Source organism: Entelurus aequoreus, linkage group LG27 (assembly GCF_033978785.1).
Source record: "Entelurus aequoreus isolate RoL-2023_Sb linkage group LG27, RoL_Eaeq_v1.1, whole genome shotgun sequence".
Taxonomy (NCBI): Eukaryota; Metazoa; Chordata; class Actinopteri; order Syngnathiformes; family Syngnathidae; genus Entelurus; species Entelurus aequoreus.
In genome coordinates, this window is record NC_084757.1 from 27,182,987 (window position 1) to 27,204,035 (window position 21,049).

At 37.9% G+C, this 21,049-nt stretch overlaps 1 protein-coding gene and 1 long non-coding RNA gene across 4 annotated transcripts in view; one reads left to right on the forward strand and one right to left on the reverse strand.

Moving 5' to 3' along the window:
• LOC133644512 (zinc finger protein GLIS3-like) overlaps nt 1-21,049 on the reverse strand; it is a 111,186-nt gene that overhangs the window by 62,698 nt on the left and 27,439 nt on the right. The window lies entirely within an intron of this gene.
• LOC133644519 (uncharacterized) lies at nt 3,834-10,901 on the forward strand. The gene is made up of 5 exons (XR_009824776.1): nt 3,834-3,981; nt 6,786-7,029; nt 7,105-7,158; nt 7,668-7,768; nt 10,740-10,901. It is a non-coding gene; the product is annotated as an uncharacterized LOC133644519 (long non-coding RNA).

Below are 21,049 nucleotides of genomic sequence, written 5' to 3' on the forward strand. Positions count from 1 at the left end.
ATGAAGTTTGGTTCTTTTATGAATGTATTATGGGTCTACTGAAAATGTGACCAAATCTGAGGTGAAAAGGTGAGGCCTTTAATCCCAGGAACACCAATTCCTACCATAAAGCATGGTGGTGGTAGTATTATGCTCTGGGCCTGTTTTGCTGCCAATGGAACTGGTGCTTTACAGAGAGTAAATGGGACAAAGAAAAAGGAGGATTACCTCCAAATTCTTCAGGACAACCTAAAATAATCAGCCCGGAGGTTGGGTTTTGGGCGCAGTTGGGTGTTCCAACAGGACAATGACCCTAAACACACGTCAAAAGTGGTAAAGGAATGGCTAAATCAGGCTAGAATTAAAGTTTTAGAATGGCCTTCCCAAAGTCCTGACTTAAACGTGTGGACAATGCTGAAGAAACAAGTCCATGTCAGAAAACCAACAAATTTAGCTGAACTGCACCAATTTTATCAAGAGGAGTGGTCAAAAAATCAACCAGAAGCTTGTGGATGGCTACCAAAAGCGCCTTATTGCAGTGAAACTTGCCAAGGGACATGTAACCAAATATTAACATTGCTGTATGTATACTTTTGACCCAGCAGATTTGGTCACATATTCAGTAGACCCATAATAAATTCGTAAAAGAACCAAACTTCATGAATGTTTTTTGTGACCAACAAGTATGTGCTCCAATCACTCTATCACAAAAAAATAAGAGTTGTAGAAATGATTGGAAAGTCAAGACAGCCATGACATTATGTTCTTTACAAGTGTATGTAAACTTTTGACCACTGTATGCACACACACACACACACACACACACACACACACACACACACACACACACACACACACACACACACACTAGAGAACTAACCATAAATGAACATTCCAATAACATTTGTTGCACTTTTCCTAATTTGTCTAAATTAATCTTGAAAGAATACAAAATATAATTGAATGCTCAAATATTTCTCAATTTTGTCTGTTGCCATTATTTAACTTGGTTAGCAATTTAATCAACAGCAGGAGGCGGACAGAATAGCACATTAGAAATAAGTAATTCCTCCGTGACGCCGGGCTTACATTAACAAGCTCTAATAAACTGCACAAACTGCACCATTGCACTATATAATATTGTACATGGTCCTGCGGGACTGCGCCAGCCAATGGCGTTTTGCCATGCTCGGGCACTGCCCCGTGGTAGCTTCCTGGCTAAGAAAAACAAATCAAAGCTAAACGCGAGGATAAAACTGTAGATTTCTGGCCAGCACTCTAATGAAGGCGTAAAAACTGCATGGGCTTGCATCGTTCTTGCCCGTTTTGTTTGTGGCCACTTGGTTGAAACCAATGTCTGATTACTCGGAAAAAAAAAAGACCAGACTTATAAAAAGTCGGGAGGCACTAAGTCATGTTGAAGGCTGCTCAGATTCAATTATAAATGGCAAAGTTTATCCTAGGAAGGTTCATGTGGCCTTCGAAATGAAGAAATGTTGGGGCACAAGCCACTCTTTTCTAACGACAATAGGCTAACCAAACCAAAAAGGCAACAAAAGTCTGTGATTCATTTTAAAACTTCACAATCCAAATAAACTTTATGTACACTCAAAGTTCGAGATTGTGCGATCCCACAAACGTAATTGTGCCGTGGACCCCAAATGTTCGTGCCTTTACATCGCGGCTTATTTCAACTGCAGTCAATCGCACTGTTTTTCACCAAATGTTTTACAAAGTAAATCTTTATGGAAGTCTCAAAAGTACCAAAAGAAGTGGTTCATAAAAGTAATAAAGTCAGGGAAAAAACAAAGTGTGTTGAAGCAAATTGCTCTTACAAATATCACTGTCATCATATTGTGGAATACAATCGGACAATACTGGTGTCTGCAGCAATCACTTTGTAAAATGTTTGTTTAAACATTTGATTTGTTTGAGAAACTTTCTGTGATGCAATCGAGTTTATTCTCTACTATATAGTTAGTGTTAGAGAGCAGAACTAAACGTAAAAAAAGGACAAGAGATCACGTTAGTTTGTGTTCTTTAGTGGTTTTTCTATGCCTAAATAGAACTACATATTCCTGGTTGTGCAAAAAAACTAACGTCATATTAAGTCCTAGTAATAAATGTTGTGATTATTGGCCCATCCATCCATTCATCCATCCATTTTCTACCGCCTGTCCCTCTCGTGGTGATAATTGGTCCAATCCACCATATTTTTATTGTTCATTTTCATAACAGAAACTAAAAGCTTAGTTGTGCAGGAAAGCCAAGTGCTTTATTTGACACGGATGACCACATTATAGCGTCTTTGGTGCTATCTCTTAGCATCAAGAACTTTCTTAATAGTATTAATAAACTTGATGAATAAATCTCTCATAGGCTCAATAGTACATACTGAACCTTGATATCACTAGCAAACATTGCTGAGCAACAGGAACATCAATAGCAAAATAATGAGACAAAATATGAACTTCACATCATAAAAACAACTGCAGACATGAATTGTACATGAGACTAATATTTGTAAAAGGAAATCAACTGGGAACAAATAATCCTTTTTCTCATTAGCGTCACGATCACAGCAGCACGGCACTCGTTATGTCAATCAAATACGTTACTTAACGATGCACGAATAAATCCAAATTTGTCTTTCACGTATTAATGCTTAATTTGTGGACCCCTCCAGATGTAAAGACATGATGTGCCTCCAATCTTTTCTTCTCTAAATCCGTGTGAGTGTCAAATGAAGTGAGGTCGTAGTGAGCAGTAACGTCTTGTGATCATGAATGGTTTAAATCTTTCAAAAAATTATTTTTCTTAAGAGTGTATAAATACACTCCATCCCATTTTAAATATTTATTCATGATTATATGAAGCTCTAAACCTTTCAAAATACGCCCAAATATGCACTGGTGCAGGTAAATAAACAGTAGCCTAACGGGACTCATCTGAAACCCGCAAGTGTTTCGCGGTCACGTGATTGCAACCCAGCTATACCACACGCGGTATGACGACATCAACATGTCTAGTAAAAGTTCAAAAGAAAATGTTGTCAAGCGGAAGCGTAATTGCTTCACAAATGCTGATATAATTGCAGCATTGTAAAAGATCAAGTCTGTTATTCCTGGATAACGCATCTATTGTGAAATGTAGTCTTTTTCTTCATTAAACTTGGTTTTGGGATCATTTTATTATATTCTTTCGAAATAGAAAGAATACAAAAAAAATCTGGATTTCTATATAATGCGATCGGTATTATACGGACCCCATTATATCGAACTTTAAGTGAAACTAACAGGAAACTAACAGGAACTATCACATCACAATGCTAACTCCCTGTGCAGAAAGGACAGGGAGAGTCGGCAGGAACATTGCATCAGACACAAAAAACAGACTTTTTCATGCATAAAAATAATGCAACGAGTCTGTATTAAATATAAAAAATGTCTAGTGGAACTAATAAAGGTCAAACACAGTTCATTTCAAGATACTGATTGACATCCAATTTGACCATATTTTCCCATAAGAAATAATGGAAATGGTTAGTCATATACAGTTGCTAGCGTTAGTTGTAAGCTATAATAGCGATAATTACAGAAGTTGCTATTTCAGAAAATAAATAAAAAATGTTTTACAGTACAAAAAAGTTTTTGTACATTTGGAGTACATTCAGAAGTGGAAAGACAAACAGCTACTTTTGACCACAAGGTCCGTTATTAGCAAGTATATTGCAAAACACAGCAGCAACAGAACCAAGATTGTAATAAAGGCAAGGAGCAAATAGCTCAGCCAGCATTTATAAAGCTTGAAAGGGTGACATAGTAAACGCAATGCATTGTGGGTTTTATGGGCATCTGAATAGCTTATTTACATCTAAATGCAAGACTATGTCCTAAAGTTGTAGTATTAGGGTAGGGATTAGTTGTTAACCATAACCCAGCTGCAACTTTAACTGCCAAAACATCACTTTTAACGGCATCACCCGGTGTGTTCACGGAACTGGTAAGTTTGAATCAAAGCCTGTGTTATTCTGTTACACACATAGCATTTAGTATGCTGTTAGCATTAGCCAGTTTTGGAAAAAAGCATGTTGTCTGTTTACTTTTAGTCATGGGTAAGCCCAAATATGAATTAATAGTTTTTTATTTGTAGAAGAAAACGCCGTAATCAGAGTATTTTAAAAGTAATAATGGATGTGTGTTTATTTCAGAGAAAACTGCATATGAAATGAATGAATGAGTTCACATCTCTTGTCCAATGGATGTGCTCATTCGGATCAATTCCACCAATTCAACTTTTTTGAGGTAGCAAGCCTTATGAATATGATCCAGTTTGTCTCTGTATGGTCCCTTAATGTTTTTGTTTTGCGCCATAGATTTTCATATTTTTTTTGCTCTCTCTCTCTCACAGTGCAACCATGTAAACAAAAGCTTTATCCAGCAGAAATGGCGAGCGCGGCCCCTAAGAGAGAAGTGCCGAATCCGGTACTTTTTTGGCAGTGGACGAATCCCACCAGTCCGACCGGGCACCGATTCACGTAAAATACAACAGTCCCGTCCAGATTCAGACTCAGCTGGCTCTGGGATGTAGCGATAAATTAAAATGATCAAAAAACCGTGATCGATAACTGCACTTTGATAAAGTCATGAACTGACTGGCGCAAGCTTAAATGCTAACATGAAAACAAGATACATTTACGTCTTTCCTCATTAAGAAACACATACCTCACTCTAAACTTATAGAAACACATTAGTGTCTGAGCAACTAAAATAATAAATTGAGCACCTTGAACCTGTGCTACCATGGCACAGAATGATCAATCCGAATACAAGACGAAAGCAATTTTGCGTCTAAGGACCGCTGAAAAAAGTAGGACAACTAAAGGGCAGAACGCCCACGACAAATAAACAATAGTAATTTGCCACCCACTTTTCATTGATATAAATCTTAAAGTGCTTAAGTGTAAACCAATATTTAAAACAATAAAAGTGTATCCATTAAAACAGATAAAATACTAAGACTAAAACACTATCAGAGAAGCATAAGGAAAAAAAAAAACATGCAAAATAGAGGGTTTTCTAACAGTATGTCTATTTATTCTTTTTTTTTTTACAACTCAAATGATTTCAGCGTGTGTACAAGTACTTTTTGAGCACATTCAACAAATTTGAAATTATAATAACGATGCTAATTTAGGTCACAATAACCGTGATGTAAAAACGTTAATATTACATCCCTAATTCTAACATTTGGTCATCACTCCAGCAGCACTGAGAGTGGACTCAGCCACACTGCCTCTAGGTAATGTTGCAATTTTCAATGCCCACAAAGAAATTGACTCAGAAATGTAATAAAACAAGGTATAACAACTGGACCGAATCTAATTTTCAAAGGTTCCAATAAAAAAAAGAATTTTTCATTAAAAACAATTAAAATTAATAACACATTTTAAATACCGAAAATTGGTATTGTTGAGTACCGGTATCGATTCCCAGGTACCGGGAATTGGTACTGTATCTGTTCGAATGTGAAAGGCACCCATTCGCACATGTGTGGCCAAACAGCTGAATTTTTGTTTCATCTGACCACAGAACTTTCCTCCAGAAGGTCTTATCTTTGTCCATGTGATGTCAGATGAACCAAAAATTTAGCTTTTTGGCCATAATACCCAGCAATATGTTTGGAGGAGAAAAGGTGAGGCCTTTAATCCCAGGGACACCATTCCTGCGGTCAAGCATGGTGGTGTGCTCTGGGCCTGTTTTGCTGACAATGGCACTGGTGCTTTACAGAGAGTAAATGGGACAATGAAAAAGAAGGATTACCTCCAAATTCTTCAGGACAACCTAAAATCATCAGCCTGGAGGTTGGGTCTTGGGCGCAGTTGGGTGTTCCAACAGGACAATGACCCCAAACACACATCAAAAGTGGTAAAGGAATGGCTAAATCAGGCTAGAATTAAGGTTTTAGAATGGCCTTCCCCAAGTCCTGACTTAAACGTGTAGACAATGCTGAAGAAACTATTCCATGTCAGAAAACCAACAAATTTAGCTGAACTGCACCGATTTTGTCAAAAGGAGTGGTCAAAAATTCAACCGGAAGCTTGTGGATGGCTACCAAAAGCGCCTTATTGCAGTGAAACTTGCCAAGGGACATGTAACCAAATATTAACATTGCTGTATGTATACTTTTGACCCAGCAGATTTGGTCACATTTTCAGTAGACCCATAATAAATTCATAAAAGTACCAAACTTCATGAATGTTTTTTGTGACAAACAAGTATGTGCTCCAATCACTCTATCACAAAAAAATAGGAGTTGTAGAAATTATTGAAAACTCAAGACAGCCATGACAACATGTTCTTTACAAGTGTATGTAAACTTTTGATCGCGACTGTAGATGAACTTCAAATGCAGCTACTGGCATCTTGTGGGCTTAAGAAACTACATCAGGAAGTTGCCTACAGCCACAGCTGCTAATGACAATGTTTTTTACCTGGCGCCATTTAAACGCCCGTGCGGTTATTTAACTTTGTAGACCACACACACAATGACTTTAGAAGATCACAATTCATGAAATTGAAGTATTAACGGTATTCTTCTTCCTTACAAAAATCTTCTTTGAACAACTACAGCACCATCTGCTGGATCTTCATGAAAAAAACTCCACTGGTCATGGTCACTATTAAGTACTCCTGCTTCTGGTTTGTTCTCTTGCGGCTGGTTCGGTTCTGGTTTGGTTCCTTGAGCCAATCCCAAATGGCCACAACTCTCTTCTGCCATTTTTGTTTCGCTGTCTGTCATTCCAGCCGACAGCTGCGAGGGCCCACAGCAGCAGCAGCAGCAGGCCCAATGGCGGACACCCTCGTCCTAACTGCCGACGGTCGGATTCTTCCTTGATGAAACACGTCAGCGTGGAGCCAAGAACAGCAAGTGGCACAGGCCAGATGTAAATCCAAAAGCCAGCCGTGTGCTAGTCACACGCCGAAACGAGCGGTCGCCGTCTGAAAATGCGTGAGTCACGCGGCCTCTATAGACATGTGGTCAGCCGAGGTATGCAGTCCGAATGTGAACAAAAAAAAAAAAGTCTTCATCTTGGTCAACTTTACAAGTCTGTGTAATTCACAGGACCTGGCAGCGGACTCCCCCTCATCAGTGAAAAGTGTAGCGTATGAAGCTTGGGTAAGCACTTTTTAAGGCATAATGTGAACTAAAAATAAATTATTTTATGATGCCAACTCCGTAGCTTTTCCTTGATTGGACATTTTCTTGTACTACTCCAAAGATATTTCGACACTTACTCAAGACCATTTTGTTTTGTTGTTGGGTTTTTTTCTTTTTGCACTGGCAGAGATTCAGAATCTTTCTGAGCTGCCTTGAGATGCCATACCCCATTGGTCACATAAGAATGACAACATTTGGCCTGATTGATACTGACTAGTGGTGACTGCACAGAACAAGGAGAAAAAATGTACAGTACATTTAAAGTGTTTGCGTTACAGTATACATACATTGGAATCTGTAAGGCTGCGTTGCGCGATATAAACAATCATCATCACTTAGTTCCAGCTGCCGGCTGAAGGTTGGAGGTCATGGCTGTTACTATACAGTCCTTATAGGATGTATTGTTCCATGTTGTGATGTTATCAACACATCTGCATCATTGTCTCTCTTTTCTTTTTCCCTTCTAGGAGTTGAGTTTGAAACAGATTATGTCTGATTGTGTGCCCAAAGAACATGTCTATTCAGTTCCATAATGTTGATTAAGAGCATTAGCTGTTGGTTTGCCATTGTAAGTACTTCTTCATTCAATGTTAGCTACCTCTCTTTGTTTGTTTATAATGTATATTTTCTGCTGGATCTACTCTCTATTTTATGCTGCCCTTTTTTTCTCTTTTTTTTTGCTGCAGCTGTTACGTATACTGTAATATTGTTCATGGTAATTGGGATTTGTTATATAATGTATATATTATATGAAATTATAATATAATAATATAATATATCAGTATATATTATATACGGTATATATAATATGTAAATATTACATCTGTCAAAGCGCTTTGAGTACCTTGAAGGTAGAAAAGCGCTATACAAGTATAACCCATTTATCATTTATTTATTTATGTTATATTTTATATTGCTACTATGGTACATTTTTAGCCCACTTAATACCTGCATTATCCTTTCCATCCTTTGAAACTGAGCTACTGTGTGGAACAATTTCCCTTGTGGATCAATAATGTTTTTCTAAGTCTCAGTCTAAGTCTAAGTTCAATATTTTACAAATTCGCCACATCTCAAATGATTCCAGTCTGTTTGGAGTTGATTCAGTCATTGTTTCAGATCCATACAATAAAGTAGTTGTTATACAGCACTTAAGTATTCTCAATCTTTGCTGTGAGGTTATTTTCCTTGATGGTAAAACTAGGTACATATTACTGAATGCCCTTTTGGCTATGACTATTCTAAATTTAATTTCTGTCTTACATGATCCCTCAATTGATAGGGTTTGTCCAAAGTTTTTATATTCTATTTTGTATATGAATTGTGGACATTTTGATATTCTTCTTTTTAATATTAATGGTATTGGTCTTTTCAGCATTCATTTTCATTCCATATATTTCTCCTGTCTTTTTTTCCCTGTATTATAGTTTTCATTTTCAGCAAGTAGTGCAGTGTCATCTGCGTATCTCAGGTTGTTGACATTTTGGCCACCTAAAGAAACACCTCTCAGATTGTTTATACTTTTAAAGAGTTGTTCAGTCAGTGTTAAATACTGTATAAGGCTGGGGATAGAATGCATCCTTGTCAGAAAAAGCCTTCTTCCGATCTTACGTATGCTTTTTGTGTCCAGTATAAATAAATGATGAGTTTGATTATTTCTTTGTCTATAGTGGTAATCTGTAATACTTACAGTATGTTAATTTTTCATGATTGACTCGATCAAAAGGTATCTTATAATCAATGAAACAGATCTGTCTGTGTATGTTAGATAACGTTCCACAATATTGAGGATACTGTACCTTTCTTGTTTCTTTTTCGTTCATGAATCCGCTTGCTTGTATCTTTCTCTATTTTTAGTCGTATTCTGCTCATTATTATATGCAATAGTAGCTTCAATATGTGGTTTATCGGACTTAATGTTTTATATTCATTCTATTTGGTTGTTCTTGGTTTCTTTGGAAGTCTTTGAAAGATGGATTAATTCATGTTATCTGGTGTTTAACCTTTTTTGTATATCAAGTTTGTTAAATAAAACGTGGAACTGTGGACCAGCTCTATACTCTCGGCAGGGTCCTTGAGGGTGCATGGGAGTTTGCCCAACCAGTCTACATGTGTTTTGTGGACTTGGAGAAGGCATTCGACCGTGTCCCTTGGGAAGTCCTGTGGGGAGTGCTCAGAGAGTGTGGGGTATCGGACTGTCTGATTGTGGCGGTCAGCTCCCTGTATGATCAGTGCCAGAGTTTGGTCCGCATTGCCGGCAGTAAGTCGGACACGTTTCCAGTGAGGGTTGGACTCCGCCAAGGCTGCCCTTTGTCACCGATTCTGTTCATAACTTTTATGGACAGAATTTCTAGGCGCAGTCAAGGCGTTGAGGGGATCTGGTTTGGTGGCTTAGGTCTCTGCTTTTTGCAGATGATGTGGTCCTGATGGCTTCATCTGGCCAGGATCTTCAGCTCTCGGTGGATCGGTTCGCAGCTGAGTGTGAAGCGACTGGGATGAGAATCAGCACCTCCAAGTCAGAGTCCATGGTTCTCGCCCGGAAAAGGGTGGAGTGCCATCTCCGGGTTGCGGAGGAGACCCTGCCCCAAGTGGAGGAGTTCAAGAACCTTGGAGTCTTGTTCACGAGTGAGGGAAGAGTGGATCGTGAGATCGACAGGCGGATCGGTGCGGCGTCTTCAGTAACGCGGACGCTGTATCGATCCGTTGTGGTGAAGAAGGAGCTGAGCCGGAAGGCAAAGCTCTCAATTTACCGGTCAATCTACGTTCCCATCCTCACCTATGGTCATGAGCTTTGGGTTATGACCGAAAGGACAAGATCACGGGTACAAGCGGCCGAAATGAGTTTCCTCCGCCGGGTGGCGGGGCTCTCCCTTAGAGATAGGGTGAGAAGCTCTCCCATCCGGGGGGAGCTCAAAGTAAAGCCGCTGCTCCTCCACATCGAGAGGAGCCAGTTGAGGTGGTTCGGGCATCTGGTCAGGATGCCACCCGAACGCCTCCCTAGGGAGGTGTTTAGGGAACGTCCGACCGGTAGGAGGCCACGGGGAAGACCCAGGACACGTTGGGAAGACTATGTCTCCCGGCTGGCCTGGGAACGCCTCGGGATCCCCCGGGAAGAGCTGGACGAAGTGGCTGGGGAGAGGGAAGTCTGGGTTTCCCTGCTTAGGTTGCTGCCCCCGCGACCCGACCTCGGATAAGCGGAAGAAGATGGATGGATGGATGGATGGATAAATAAAAAATACGATCAATTCCGAAAATGCTTAGAGCTTTCAACATTCCTGCTGAAATCAAGTACATTCCTGCTGAAATCAAGTACATTCCTTTAATCTTTCTATTTCTCATTCTCTTGACTCCCCATTAATTTAAGCTCTGCTTCTTCCTACTCCTTTTCGAACATGTTGAATAGAGGATCTGGAAATTGTGATGTATCATGTTGTATGCATGCATGTTCGAAAAAAACACAAACCTAACTCAACTCAACTCAAAAAAAGTTCTTCCTTTACAATTCAAGATCTTCTTCATGTATTTTTTTTCTATTTTAGGTTGTAATCCTCTTTGATCATCGTACTGTTCTTGGATGTATTCCCGCCATCATTCTACAATGGTTCTATTTTGAGGAGCATTATGCCAATCCTATCCTCTATACCAGTGGTTATTAACCTTGTTGGAGGTACCGAACCCCACCAGTTTCATATGCGCATTCACCGAACCCTTCTTTAGTGAAAAATAAAATGTTGTTTTTTTTCAAATTCAAGACAAAGTTGTATGTTTTTGGTAACACTTTAGTATGGGGAACATATTCTAAGTAACAAAGACTTAATTTAGAGTTATTTGGACACTAGGGGAACATATTCTAAGTAATAAATACTTAATTTAGAGTTATTTGGTTAGGGTTAGAGGGTTAGGGTCAGGGTTAGAGGGTTAGGGTTATAATAAGGCCATGCCAAATAATGCATTAATAAGTACTTAATAATGACTAGTTAAGAGCCAATATGTTACTAATTTGCATGTTAATAAGCAACTAATTAATGGTGAATATGTTCCCCATACTAAAGTGCTACCATGTTTTTTTACTGGTGCATAAAATGAACCGTGCATGAACATCACCTTGTTCAAACAACAAAACCAACACAGTGCATAAACTCACAACAAATTACACACCTGCAAACCAGTCAGCTGTTGCCGTATCCGTAATATGCCGATAGGGAGAAGTTTGTCTTTACACGATGAGTCGGGTGTGTTTTGACCTCCGCCGAACCCCTAAAGCCGACTCACCGAACCCCTAGGGTTCGATCGAACCTAGGTTAAGAACCACTGTTCTATACAGTTGCTACCAATATTATTTTGTAGTTTTAGCTTTGACTTTTTTGTGCAATTCTTTGCTACGATTTTCTGTATCCAGTTTCTCAATCTTCTCACATTTCTCGTCCCACCATTTTTCTTTGGCTTTTTTACAAGATTCTTTACAAATATAATTTCTTTATGACCGATAGACGGTAAAAATTATTCAAATTGGCCAACAATAGAGATTTGAATCTGATTGGCCGATCTCGATAATGCACTATTATGCTAGATCCACTCGCCGCCATTGCACCGGTCGCCCAGGGGGGGTTTCTCATTGTCATCCCATTGGGTTGAGTTTTTTCTTGCCCTGATGTGGGATCTGAGCCGAGGATGTCGTTGTGGCTTGTGCAGCCCTTTGAGACACTCGTGATTTAGGGCTATATAAGTAAACTTTGATTGATTGATTGATTGACTGATGTTGATACATTTTAGCCATGACCCGCAAAATTGGGATGGACAAGTAGCAACAAATCCGTTGTCGTCCTGACAGAAGTGGCTAGCTAGAGCGTTTAAAGTATGTCCAGCAAATAAACTATATTTTTTAACAACTATTATTTTTACTGGAGGACGTAGAATAGCTAAACATGCAAAATACCGAGCATTAGTTGGCAGGAGAAGACAAGAAGCCAACTTGAATGTAAAATAGCGGAACAACAGACGTGCTTTGTCCATTTAAACTGAAGTCGTCAGCAGAGTAACCAGCTATGAACAGAAAATTTGCAAGTGCATTAATGAGAGTCCACTGGTCAGTGTCTTTGGTCTGTGTAGTGTTTATATTTGAGCTGAAGGGAACCAAATCTTTCCAGGGTTCACTTGCAAGCAGACTGAGACCCATCTCTTGTCTACGCGTTCGGATGATCGTGTTCAAACTTAAGCAAACAAACTGTACTAGCAGATCAAATACACCAGAGTTCCTTTTAACCGACTCAAACATGACAAGTGTGAACACATCTAGAGATTTTAATTCCTCAATATTTCTTGAAATTCAGTATATGAATAGACAAACTAGAGCTGTCCAATCTAGTCGAGAGCATGAATTGATGGAACTTGCTCGGATGAGAGGCAAAATGTCTTTTTGTACAACCTAAACCTTTCATTTTTATGTTTTATATGATTTGTGTTTGTTTGTTTTATTCTGACTTGGCGCTGAATTACTAATAACTATTTTACCTCCATGTACCATTAAAGAAACCTTCAACCTTGAACCTTAAACATTCCAGTTGTGATGGATTCAATGCCCTGTGAATACAGTGACCTGATGAGGATTACAGAATCTAACCAACATTTTTAGGGAGAAATACACCTCCAGCAGTTGAACCTTGTCACACAGGTCCTGGGCAAATCTTGCGAGATTTTAGTATATTTTGTGAGACCTGAGCTTAACTACTTTGACAGTTACATAATGTCCATTACACAAAAAAAAAGTATGTCACGATATGCAGTTAGCACAAGTAGTTAAATCCTAAACCTTAGATTAACACTGACAAAATAAACAGTTCTAGTTTGTAGGGATGGGACTGAAATTTAAATCGAGAAATATATATCAGTATACTGCCAGAACAATAGATGTCACAATATATTATTTGGCATATATACTGCATGTACAGAAGTATTTAGAAACTGATTTTTTTTTAAATCCTAATTTTGCTTCTGATGTATGGAGAAACATATTGCATAATTTCCAGTTGTATTATTTTCCTAAAAGTATTATAATATATTTGCTAATTCACTGTTAATATCTAGTTGCTTTCTGCTGTAACATGGTTCTATCTACACTTTTGTTAAATTGCAATAACCACTTACTCTTCTGTTGTTTGGATACTTTACATTAGTTTTAAGCAATACTACAAATGTGGGTATTGAGCCAATACTAAATAGTTACAGGGGCCAGATTGGTCATACCAATACTGATACTTCCAATTTTTAAGATAATGGAAAAATAAATGTTTTGATTGCAGTTATAATCAGACAAAAACACAGGATGGTGGTGTAAAAATATCAATTAAATATTCTTTAAAATTCTTCTTATTTCCTTATTCCCTTTGTAAAAAATACATTCAACAGTGCAAATTAACTAAACAAAAGCAAAAACTGATTTAAATCCTTTGGGTTTTACGATTTGGGAATAATAAAAAGTATTGATTTAATCGTAGATCCAACAATAAACCAATACTATATTTGGTGTCCCTACCGTCAACCCACCCCAGTTTACGTTCAAGAGCGCTAGCTTGGCAGTTAGCAAAGCTTATTGTATCCTCCTACACACTACACCAGGGGTGGGCAATTAATTTTTACCGGGGGCCGCATAAGCAACCCGAGCACTGCTGGAGGGCCACACGACAATATTTCAATTAAATTTTGCTCAATATTATTTTTTATATACCGTAAGATAAATAATAATGATGATAATAATAATAACAATTAATAATAATACCAATAATTTCATTTAACCTAACTTAACTTTATACAAAAGCAGATTGCTTTTGATGGTTTCATTTTTATCACTGTTTTACACAACACTTCCTGATGAATTATACATTGCAAGAATGTCCATTTCTGCACATGGTTAATTTCTGTCACTTTATCCTGCATTATCCAACATTTTTCCCCGTCAGATTTGGACAACCATCTGTTGTTAAAAATCCTTTTTAATCATATTTATTTTATATAGTTTTTTATATTGGTTTTATATGTAATTATTTTTTTCTTTTTATTCAGTCATTGGTGGAACTAAGGATAATATTTGAATATTGTTTTTAATATTGTTGTGCAGCACTTTGGAAACATTTTGTTGTTTAAATGTGCTATATAAATAAAGTGGATTGGATTGGATTGTCACACCTGCCAGCTTGTCCCATTTCAGTCCTAACATGTCCAAAAACGCATTTACCTATGTGAACAAGTCATTACCTGTGGTTGTCTCTTTAATTGATTGCATGGCTGCCAGCTCCTTCGTAATTTGAAAGTCTGCAGTTATCCCACGTAAGAAGATGAGCAGCTTGGCGGTGTCACGTACATCGCAGCTCTCATCCAAAGTTAGCGAAAAACAGTCCATGTCTCCGGGCATATCAGCGCAACAGAGTCCAATAAGCACTCCTTTTTAAACTCCCCGTCAGAAAACGCCTTACTTTTTCTGGCGCTTTTGTGAGAAATGACAAAGTTTGTCCTGACAGCTGCATCTCTGGGGGTGTGAAATATGGCAAAAAGTCCTTGTTGGGTTTGCAGTTTTACCATCAACGCATCAGCCTCCCTTGCGCGCGCTTCATCAGACAGATTCCAGTATTTTCCCTCGTGCTTCGTCATGTAGTGGCGATTCAAATAATATTCTTTAAACACAGCAACCTGTGTACCACAAATTAAGCACACGGCTTTACCTTTAATTTATGTAGAGAAATTCTTGGCAGTCCATGTTTTGTTGAAAATACGCCATTCCTCATCAACTTTTCTCTTTTCAGCGTCTCATCACTTGTCTCTATGCACCTCCACGCACAGGTTACACACGGACATACGCCCATAAATAACACATTTCAAAATAAAAGCAGCACAGTTGTATTGCGCGCACGACAGATGTTTTTTAAACTTTATTTTGTAATTTGTGAATGCGCTGTTCAGTTCACTCACAATCGTACACGCGCATACGTCCACACGGAAGTAATACAAATAACGCTTTTCAAAACAAAAGCAGCACCATTGTATTGCACACTCGACATAGATACTTTTTTAAATTTATTTTGTAATTTAAGATTGGCCTCACGCGGGCCGGACAGGGGTGCACAAAGGGCCGGATGCGGCCCGCGGGCCGCAGAATGCCCAGGTCTGCACTACACACACGGTGTGTAGCTGTCAAATTTGCGGTACACACCTACAATGTGTCTTCAACATGCATTGTTACGATGTGACGACAGTATTAAAAACACTATTGGATATCGTCTAAATCGCACAACCTGCTGAGGTGATATCTTGTGAATGTTCAAGATTTAAAATGCATCTCATGTTTAATTTAATTAAATATGGTGCAAGCCAACAAAAAAAAAACAAGCTAGCGTTCGAACCCTCCTGATCTACAGGGTTTTAACTTGATTTTTTCTTTGTTGATTTTTGAAGCGTGTGTATTATGTGACCAAAAGGGCACCAGTGATGCCAAGCACAGAACAGGAACTTGTAGGAATTAAAGTTAAGTGACACAGTCCTGGCTGCTTGTCACAATATATGGCCTTTAACAGACCTGGGCAAAATGCGGCCGTTATGATTTTCAATCCAGTCTGTCGGACCTTCTACATTACTTTTTTTTACATTTAACATCAAAACTGTAGCCGCCATTATGATGTGCAGTGCAGTTTTTAAATACTGTAAGTCTTGATCTATAGAAAGTATTTAATGGTCGAGATCTGCGCTTTTGAGTGTTATAGGAGTTATTACGGTAATCTACGTCACAGCAGCTCAGACTAGGAACAAAGCAGAGTGGGCGGGGTTTGTTTTCAGAGCAGCCAGCCCGAAACGCATGTGTCAGAAACAGATGCGGAAGCAGATTTTTAAAACAAATGTCTGCATAAAAGTGATAATATCTCATACTGTAGGTTCATATTTTGCTGTTTGTTACATTTTTGGTGTGTTTTGCTTGATTGTAAAAGATACACAACTATCGAGGAGCTGGTCTGAGAAGTTAAAAGGTGTTCATATTTTGTTAATATTCAGTGTTTTATTGTTCATAGTTAATATTGTAAATCCCACTTTCTTTATTTTCATGTACATTTTGGGTGTCCCATTCAGTAAAAAACTGTAAAATTCCATTCCGTTTTTTTGAGGTGGTCTGTCATAACGTTTTTAGAACTCTAATCGGACATTGTGACTTTTGGTATTAGTGTTCAGGAAAAAAAGGGATCCAAACACACATACTGTACAGCAGGTGTTTACAGCTAAATGTGTACATATCATTTATACACACATACACCTTGGCCCCCTAGACACATTTTTTCTCTCAATGGTGACCCCCGAGTCAACATATTTGCCCAGCTCTGGCCTATGAAGTACAACTTTTTGTCACTTAGGTCGACCAGTTAATTCTTGTTTGGAATTGTGACCTCACACGGGTCGATGCATCCATATACGTCGTCACATAGGATTGATGTGAATCAAGCGCTTACATCATCGGTGTTTCCTCCTTCCCCCCATCTGGTCTGACTCATTCCATTACCCAGCATTCCCTCCACGTCTTGTCAGGCCAGACGTGAGCTTTACGGGAATACCGCTGCGAAATCATCACCGGGCCTCGGCTTTGTGAATCAGCGGAACACGCTGGAAACATTCACACACTCTAACCCCCTCCGCAGGCAGCGACGGTACCCTCTTGTGCACTCATAACTCATTGCACAGTCACACAAAGACATGTGCTGTCTCGGGGGGATTTACTAACTTCCGAACAATAAAGTTACTCCCATTGCGCACGCAAGTCTAATTCATGATTATACATAATAGAAGAAACACCAAATGTTCCCAAAAGGATAGATTTGCGGTTCATATTGAAGCCTAGCATTACATTCATTACTATTCAGCATTCCCCGCCTCTAAAAGTAAAATGGACGCTTGATAAAAATTGATCTTTTAATATCACATCTAATTCTGTCCATTAGATAAGTGCTGACTTTTACATGTAGTCGAGTGTCAAATGCTCATAGATAGCCTTAGCCTTTAACCAATCACAGAGAGGAACATTAGAAGCAGCCTCAAAGCAATTACAACCCCAATCATTGGGCAATTTAAGACACTGAAAGCCATTTAGAGAGACGTAAAAAAAAAAAAATCTATACCCCAAGTCTTGCAATTATAGCTGGATAAATATTTATGCCAAAAAGATCTTGCTGACTTTCTACAGAAAGTCAATATAGCTCATTTGACAGCACTAATTAAAATACATGTTTTTTAAAATTTTGATAAATACACAATATAAATATAGTTTTCTAAACCTTAGGGAATTTTGATAGCATCGTTTTAGCTTTGCAGCACAATGCTTCACACTACTTTCTATTTAAACTTCACTGTAAACGTCAGCTTTACAGATGCCATGTAGTCATCTATCGTGACCCATGGTGGTATCAGTTACATATACCTTTTTATTTTTTGACAGGAAAGGGGGGGCTTCTATTTGAGGTGTAGTGTTTATTTATTCACAGCACACCTGGAAATTAAGGCCAGTTTTTCAGGAAATATGTTTAAAAAAAACAATGCATTATGAACTGGTATGACTTGGTTTGATTAGTTACGCATACTTGATAACATAGTGATTATTAGAGGTGCAACGATTCGTCGAAAAACAAATCGATGATAAAATGTATTGACTGAGAAAAAAATGTTGTCGATTATAGTCTGTGACATCATCGCTGGTGTTTTTCCGGAAATAAACATGCGCGTGTCAGGACGAGCCGTGACCAAGGAGCAACAGGAAGTGAAAAATTTAAGACGCTGAAAGCCATTTAGAAAGACAAAAAAAATAAAAAATCTATGCGCACACACCTAACCTCAAGTCTTGCAATTATAGCTGGATAAATATTTATGCCAAAAAGATCCTGCTGACTTTCTACTGAAATTCAATATAGCTCAAATGGACAAATTAAGCATGAAGTAAGTGCAGTTTCATTTAAAGTTTTTAATGTTGGGTTCTTTTATATCAAGCGGAAAATAATGGCTCAATGTCATATAGACTTGCATTTTTTTTTTAAGTATATATATACCACGAGAATGTAATGATCTGCTTTTTCGTCCTGGGGCGATCACTATTTGTTTTTTGGTAATTAGTCTGCCAAGTTACCCAATTATGTGTTACACAATGTGAATTTTGCTTGAAAAATGTTGCGATAATCAACATAGCATCTTGTGATAGGCAATTAACTATCTGTCAACCAACTGACTTATTTCAGTCATATATTTTTCTGCAACAATTCTACTCATATGACACAGTGGCAGAGGACAAGGTGTTTATTTACTCAACTGCAAAGAGTAATGGGAGAGGTGTTTCTTGGAGGACATCATTTTGTACCCAGGTTTTTATTATAATATGGATTTGTCTTTTTCCACAAATAAGTAATGTATCCAACTTAAACAATAAATGGCTGTTAAAACTAACACTTTAATGCAGAATATTCCATCAAATTATTATTAATTTGTTTGCAATTTTAACGCAATTAACCTAAAGCGCAGAATGACTTCAAATCCCTTTATTGTCTCTCAATGCATTTTAGGCAGTTTGAGTCCAAGTAGCATAGTTGATCTGGTAGTGACACGCTGCAAAAGTAAACAAGCCAATATGGAAGACGCTTTACAGCACATTGGTGTTCCAAGAGGAAATTTGAGTACAAAAAAAACATGGCGGAACTGTCGACCCACATAAAGTGTTATTTATATTTTGCAGGAAGGAGTTTTTCTTTTCACCGAAGAACTTTCACCTTAAAATGACGAATTAATAACACAAAAGGAGTAACAGGTCGACGTTAAAGTGGATAAATGTTTTAGAAAAAACATGAACATGATGTTAAAATGTTTTAATAAACATGTTAAGTGCATACATAGTCCCTTTTTTCTTAAACCTGTTAAAAAAAACACCATTAATATACCATAGATTAAGAATATTGATAATCATGTTTAATCCAAAATAATCCACAGCAATTTTTTACTAATCTGATTTAAGTGGTCATATGACAGCACTAATTGAAATATAACAAGTTTTTTTAAATTATGATAAATACACAATATACATATAGTTTTCTAAACCTGGGTAATTTTGGTGGTGGCATCTTTTGTAAGCTTTGCAGCACAATGCTTCACACTACTTTCTATTTAAACTCCACAGTAAACTTCAGTTTTACAGATGTCATGTAGGCATCTATCGTGACCCATGGTGGTATCAGTTACATATACCTTTTTATTTTTCGACAGGAAAGGATGGGGCTTCTATTTGGAAATTAAGACCACTTTGTCAGGAAAAAAGGTAAAAAAAACAATGCATTATGAACTGGTATGAGTTGGTTTGATTAGTTACACATACTTTATAGCATAGTGATTATTAGAGGTGCAACGATTCGTCGAAAAACAAATCGATGATAAAATGTTTTGACTGACAAAATGTTTAAATGTTGTCGATGATAGTCTGTGACATCATCGCTGGTGTTTTTCCGGAAATAAACATGCGACCGGTGACCAAGGAGCAACAGAAAGTGAAACATGTCTTGAGCCACTGCAAAAATTAAAACAAAACACATCAAAGACACAAATAATTTGTTCTATTTGCAAAGCGAAATTGGCTTTACATGGCAGTACATCTAAAATGCGGTAAAATTTAAAGCGAGACATATCAGACATCTGGAGGATGCAGTCTACAACTGTCCTCAGTAAGATAGTTAGTTTGTTAGCTAGCTAGCTAACAACAGAGAAATGGAGTTTCGTGAAAAATTGATTTAACTATCATTTTACCAAAGTCTGCCAGCTAAAATGTGTGCAGCTTTCTTACCACATTGTCATTATCACAAAGTGTTCTATTCTTTTTGAATAAGCTGGAGTTGGTGTTGTTTTGTTGTTATTGCTGCTATTTTGACTGTCCTTTGTTTACATTTAAAAATATTCTTTGTTTTTATTTGCATTTTGTCTGCCTTTGTTTTTAAATGGAGAAAACTGACTTATTATCAGAAATATAAATAGAGCCACAGAGTTTTGTTATATTCCTCAACATTTTCTTATTTGGACAAAAGTTTAATAGAGTTATTGTTATCAGTTATTAGTTTTGTAACAGCAACACAGTAACAGTATAAGTAATAATTTCTGAATGAAGTAGTCATCTTTATTGTCTCAATTGTTGTTTAGCACATACCTAAATATATATCAAGATGAATTTAAAAGCCGATGCCAAATTTGGAGCGACCTAATAGGTGTACGTTTCATAGTCGATTAATCACAAAGATATAGTCAATGACTATAGTCGATTTGACTCGACTATTAAAACAGTCCTTAGTTGCAGCCGTAGTGCGTATGGGAAAGTGGGATGCATGACGACAAGGCAAGGGGATCCAATCCCAAAAAGAAGACCATTACTCATCCTTTTATAGGTTGAGTCAATAAACAGACAGACAAGGTCCGAATGTGTCGGATAGAAAAAGGTGAGCCAATCACTGCTCTGTACCTCAAACAATTTTCCACCAGAGCTCAAGCGAGGTATCGAATGATGCGAGAAGGCACGCTTCACTCAAAACCAGATATTCTTTTTGTCAATGTGGGGGTCAAGTGTGTAAATATTTTTTCTGGGGGGTACTCACGGGCACTTGTATTTATAGCACAGCGGATAAAAGCGAATCGGCATACAGGAAATGTGTCCCCACATTGAATAAAATCATCAGGCATCTACTTGCATTATTTATTTTGTAGTCCTGGTATATTTCCAGTGTAATAACTGATGGTCTCAGGATAAAGAAAGCACAAAGTAAGAATTCCACTGCTTTGATTTATTCCCACATATGACAATAAA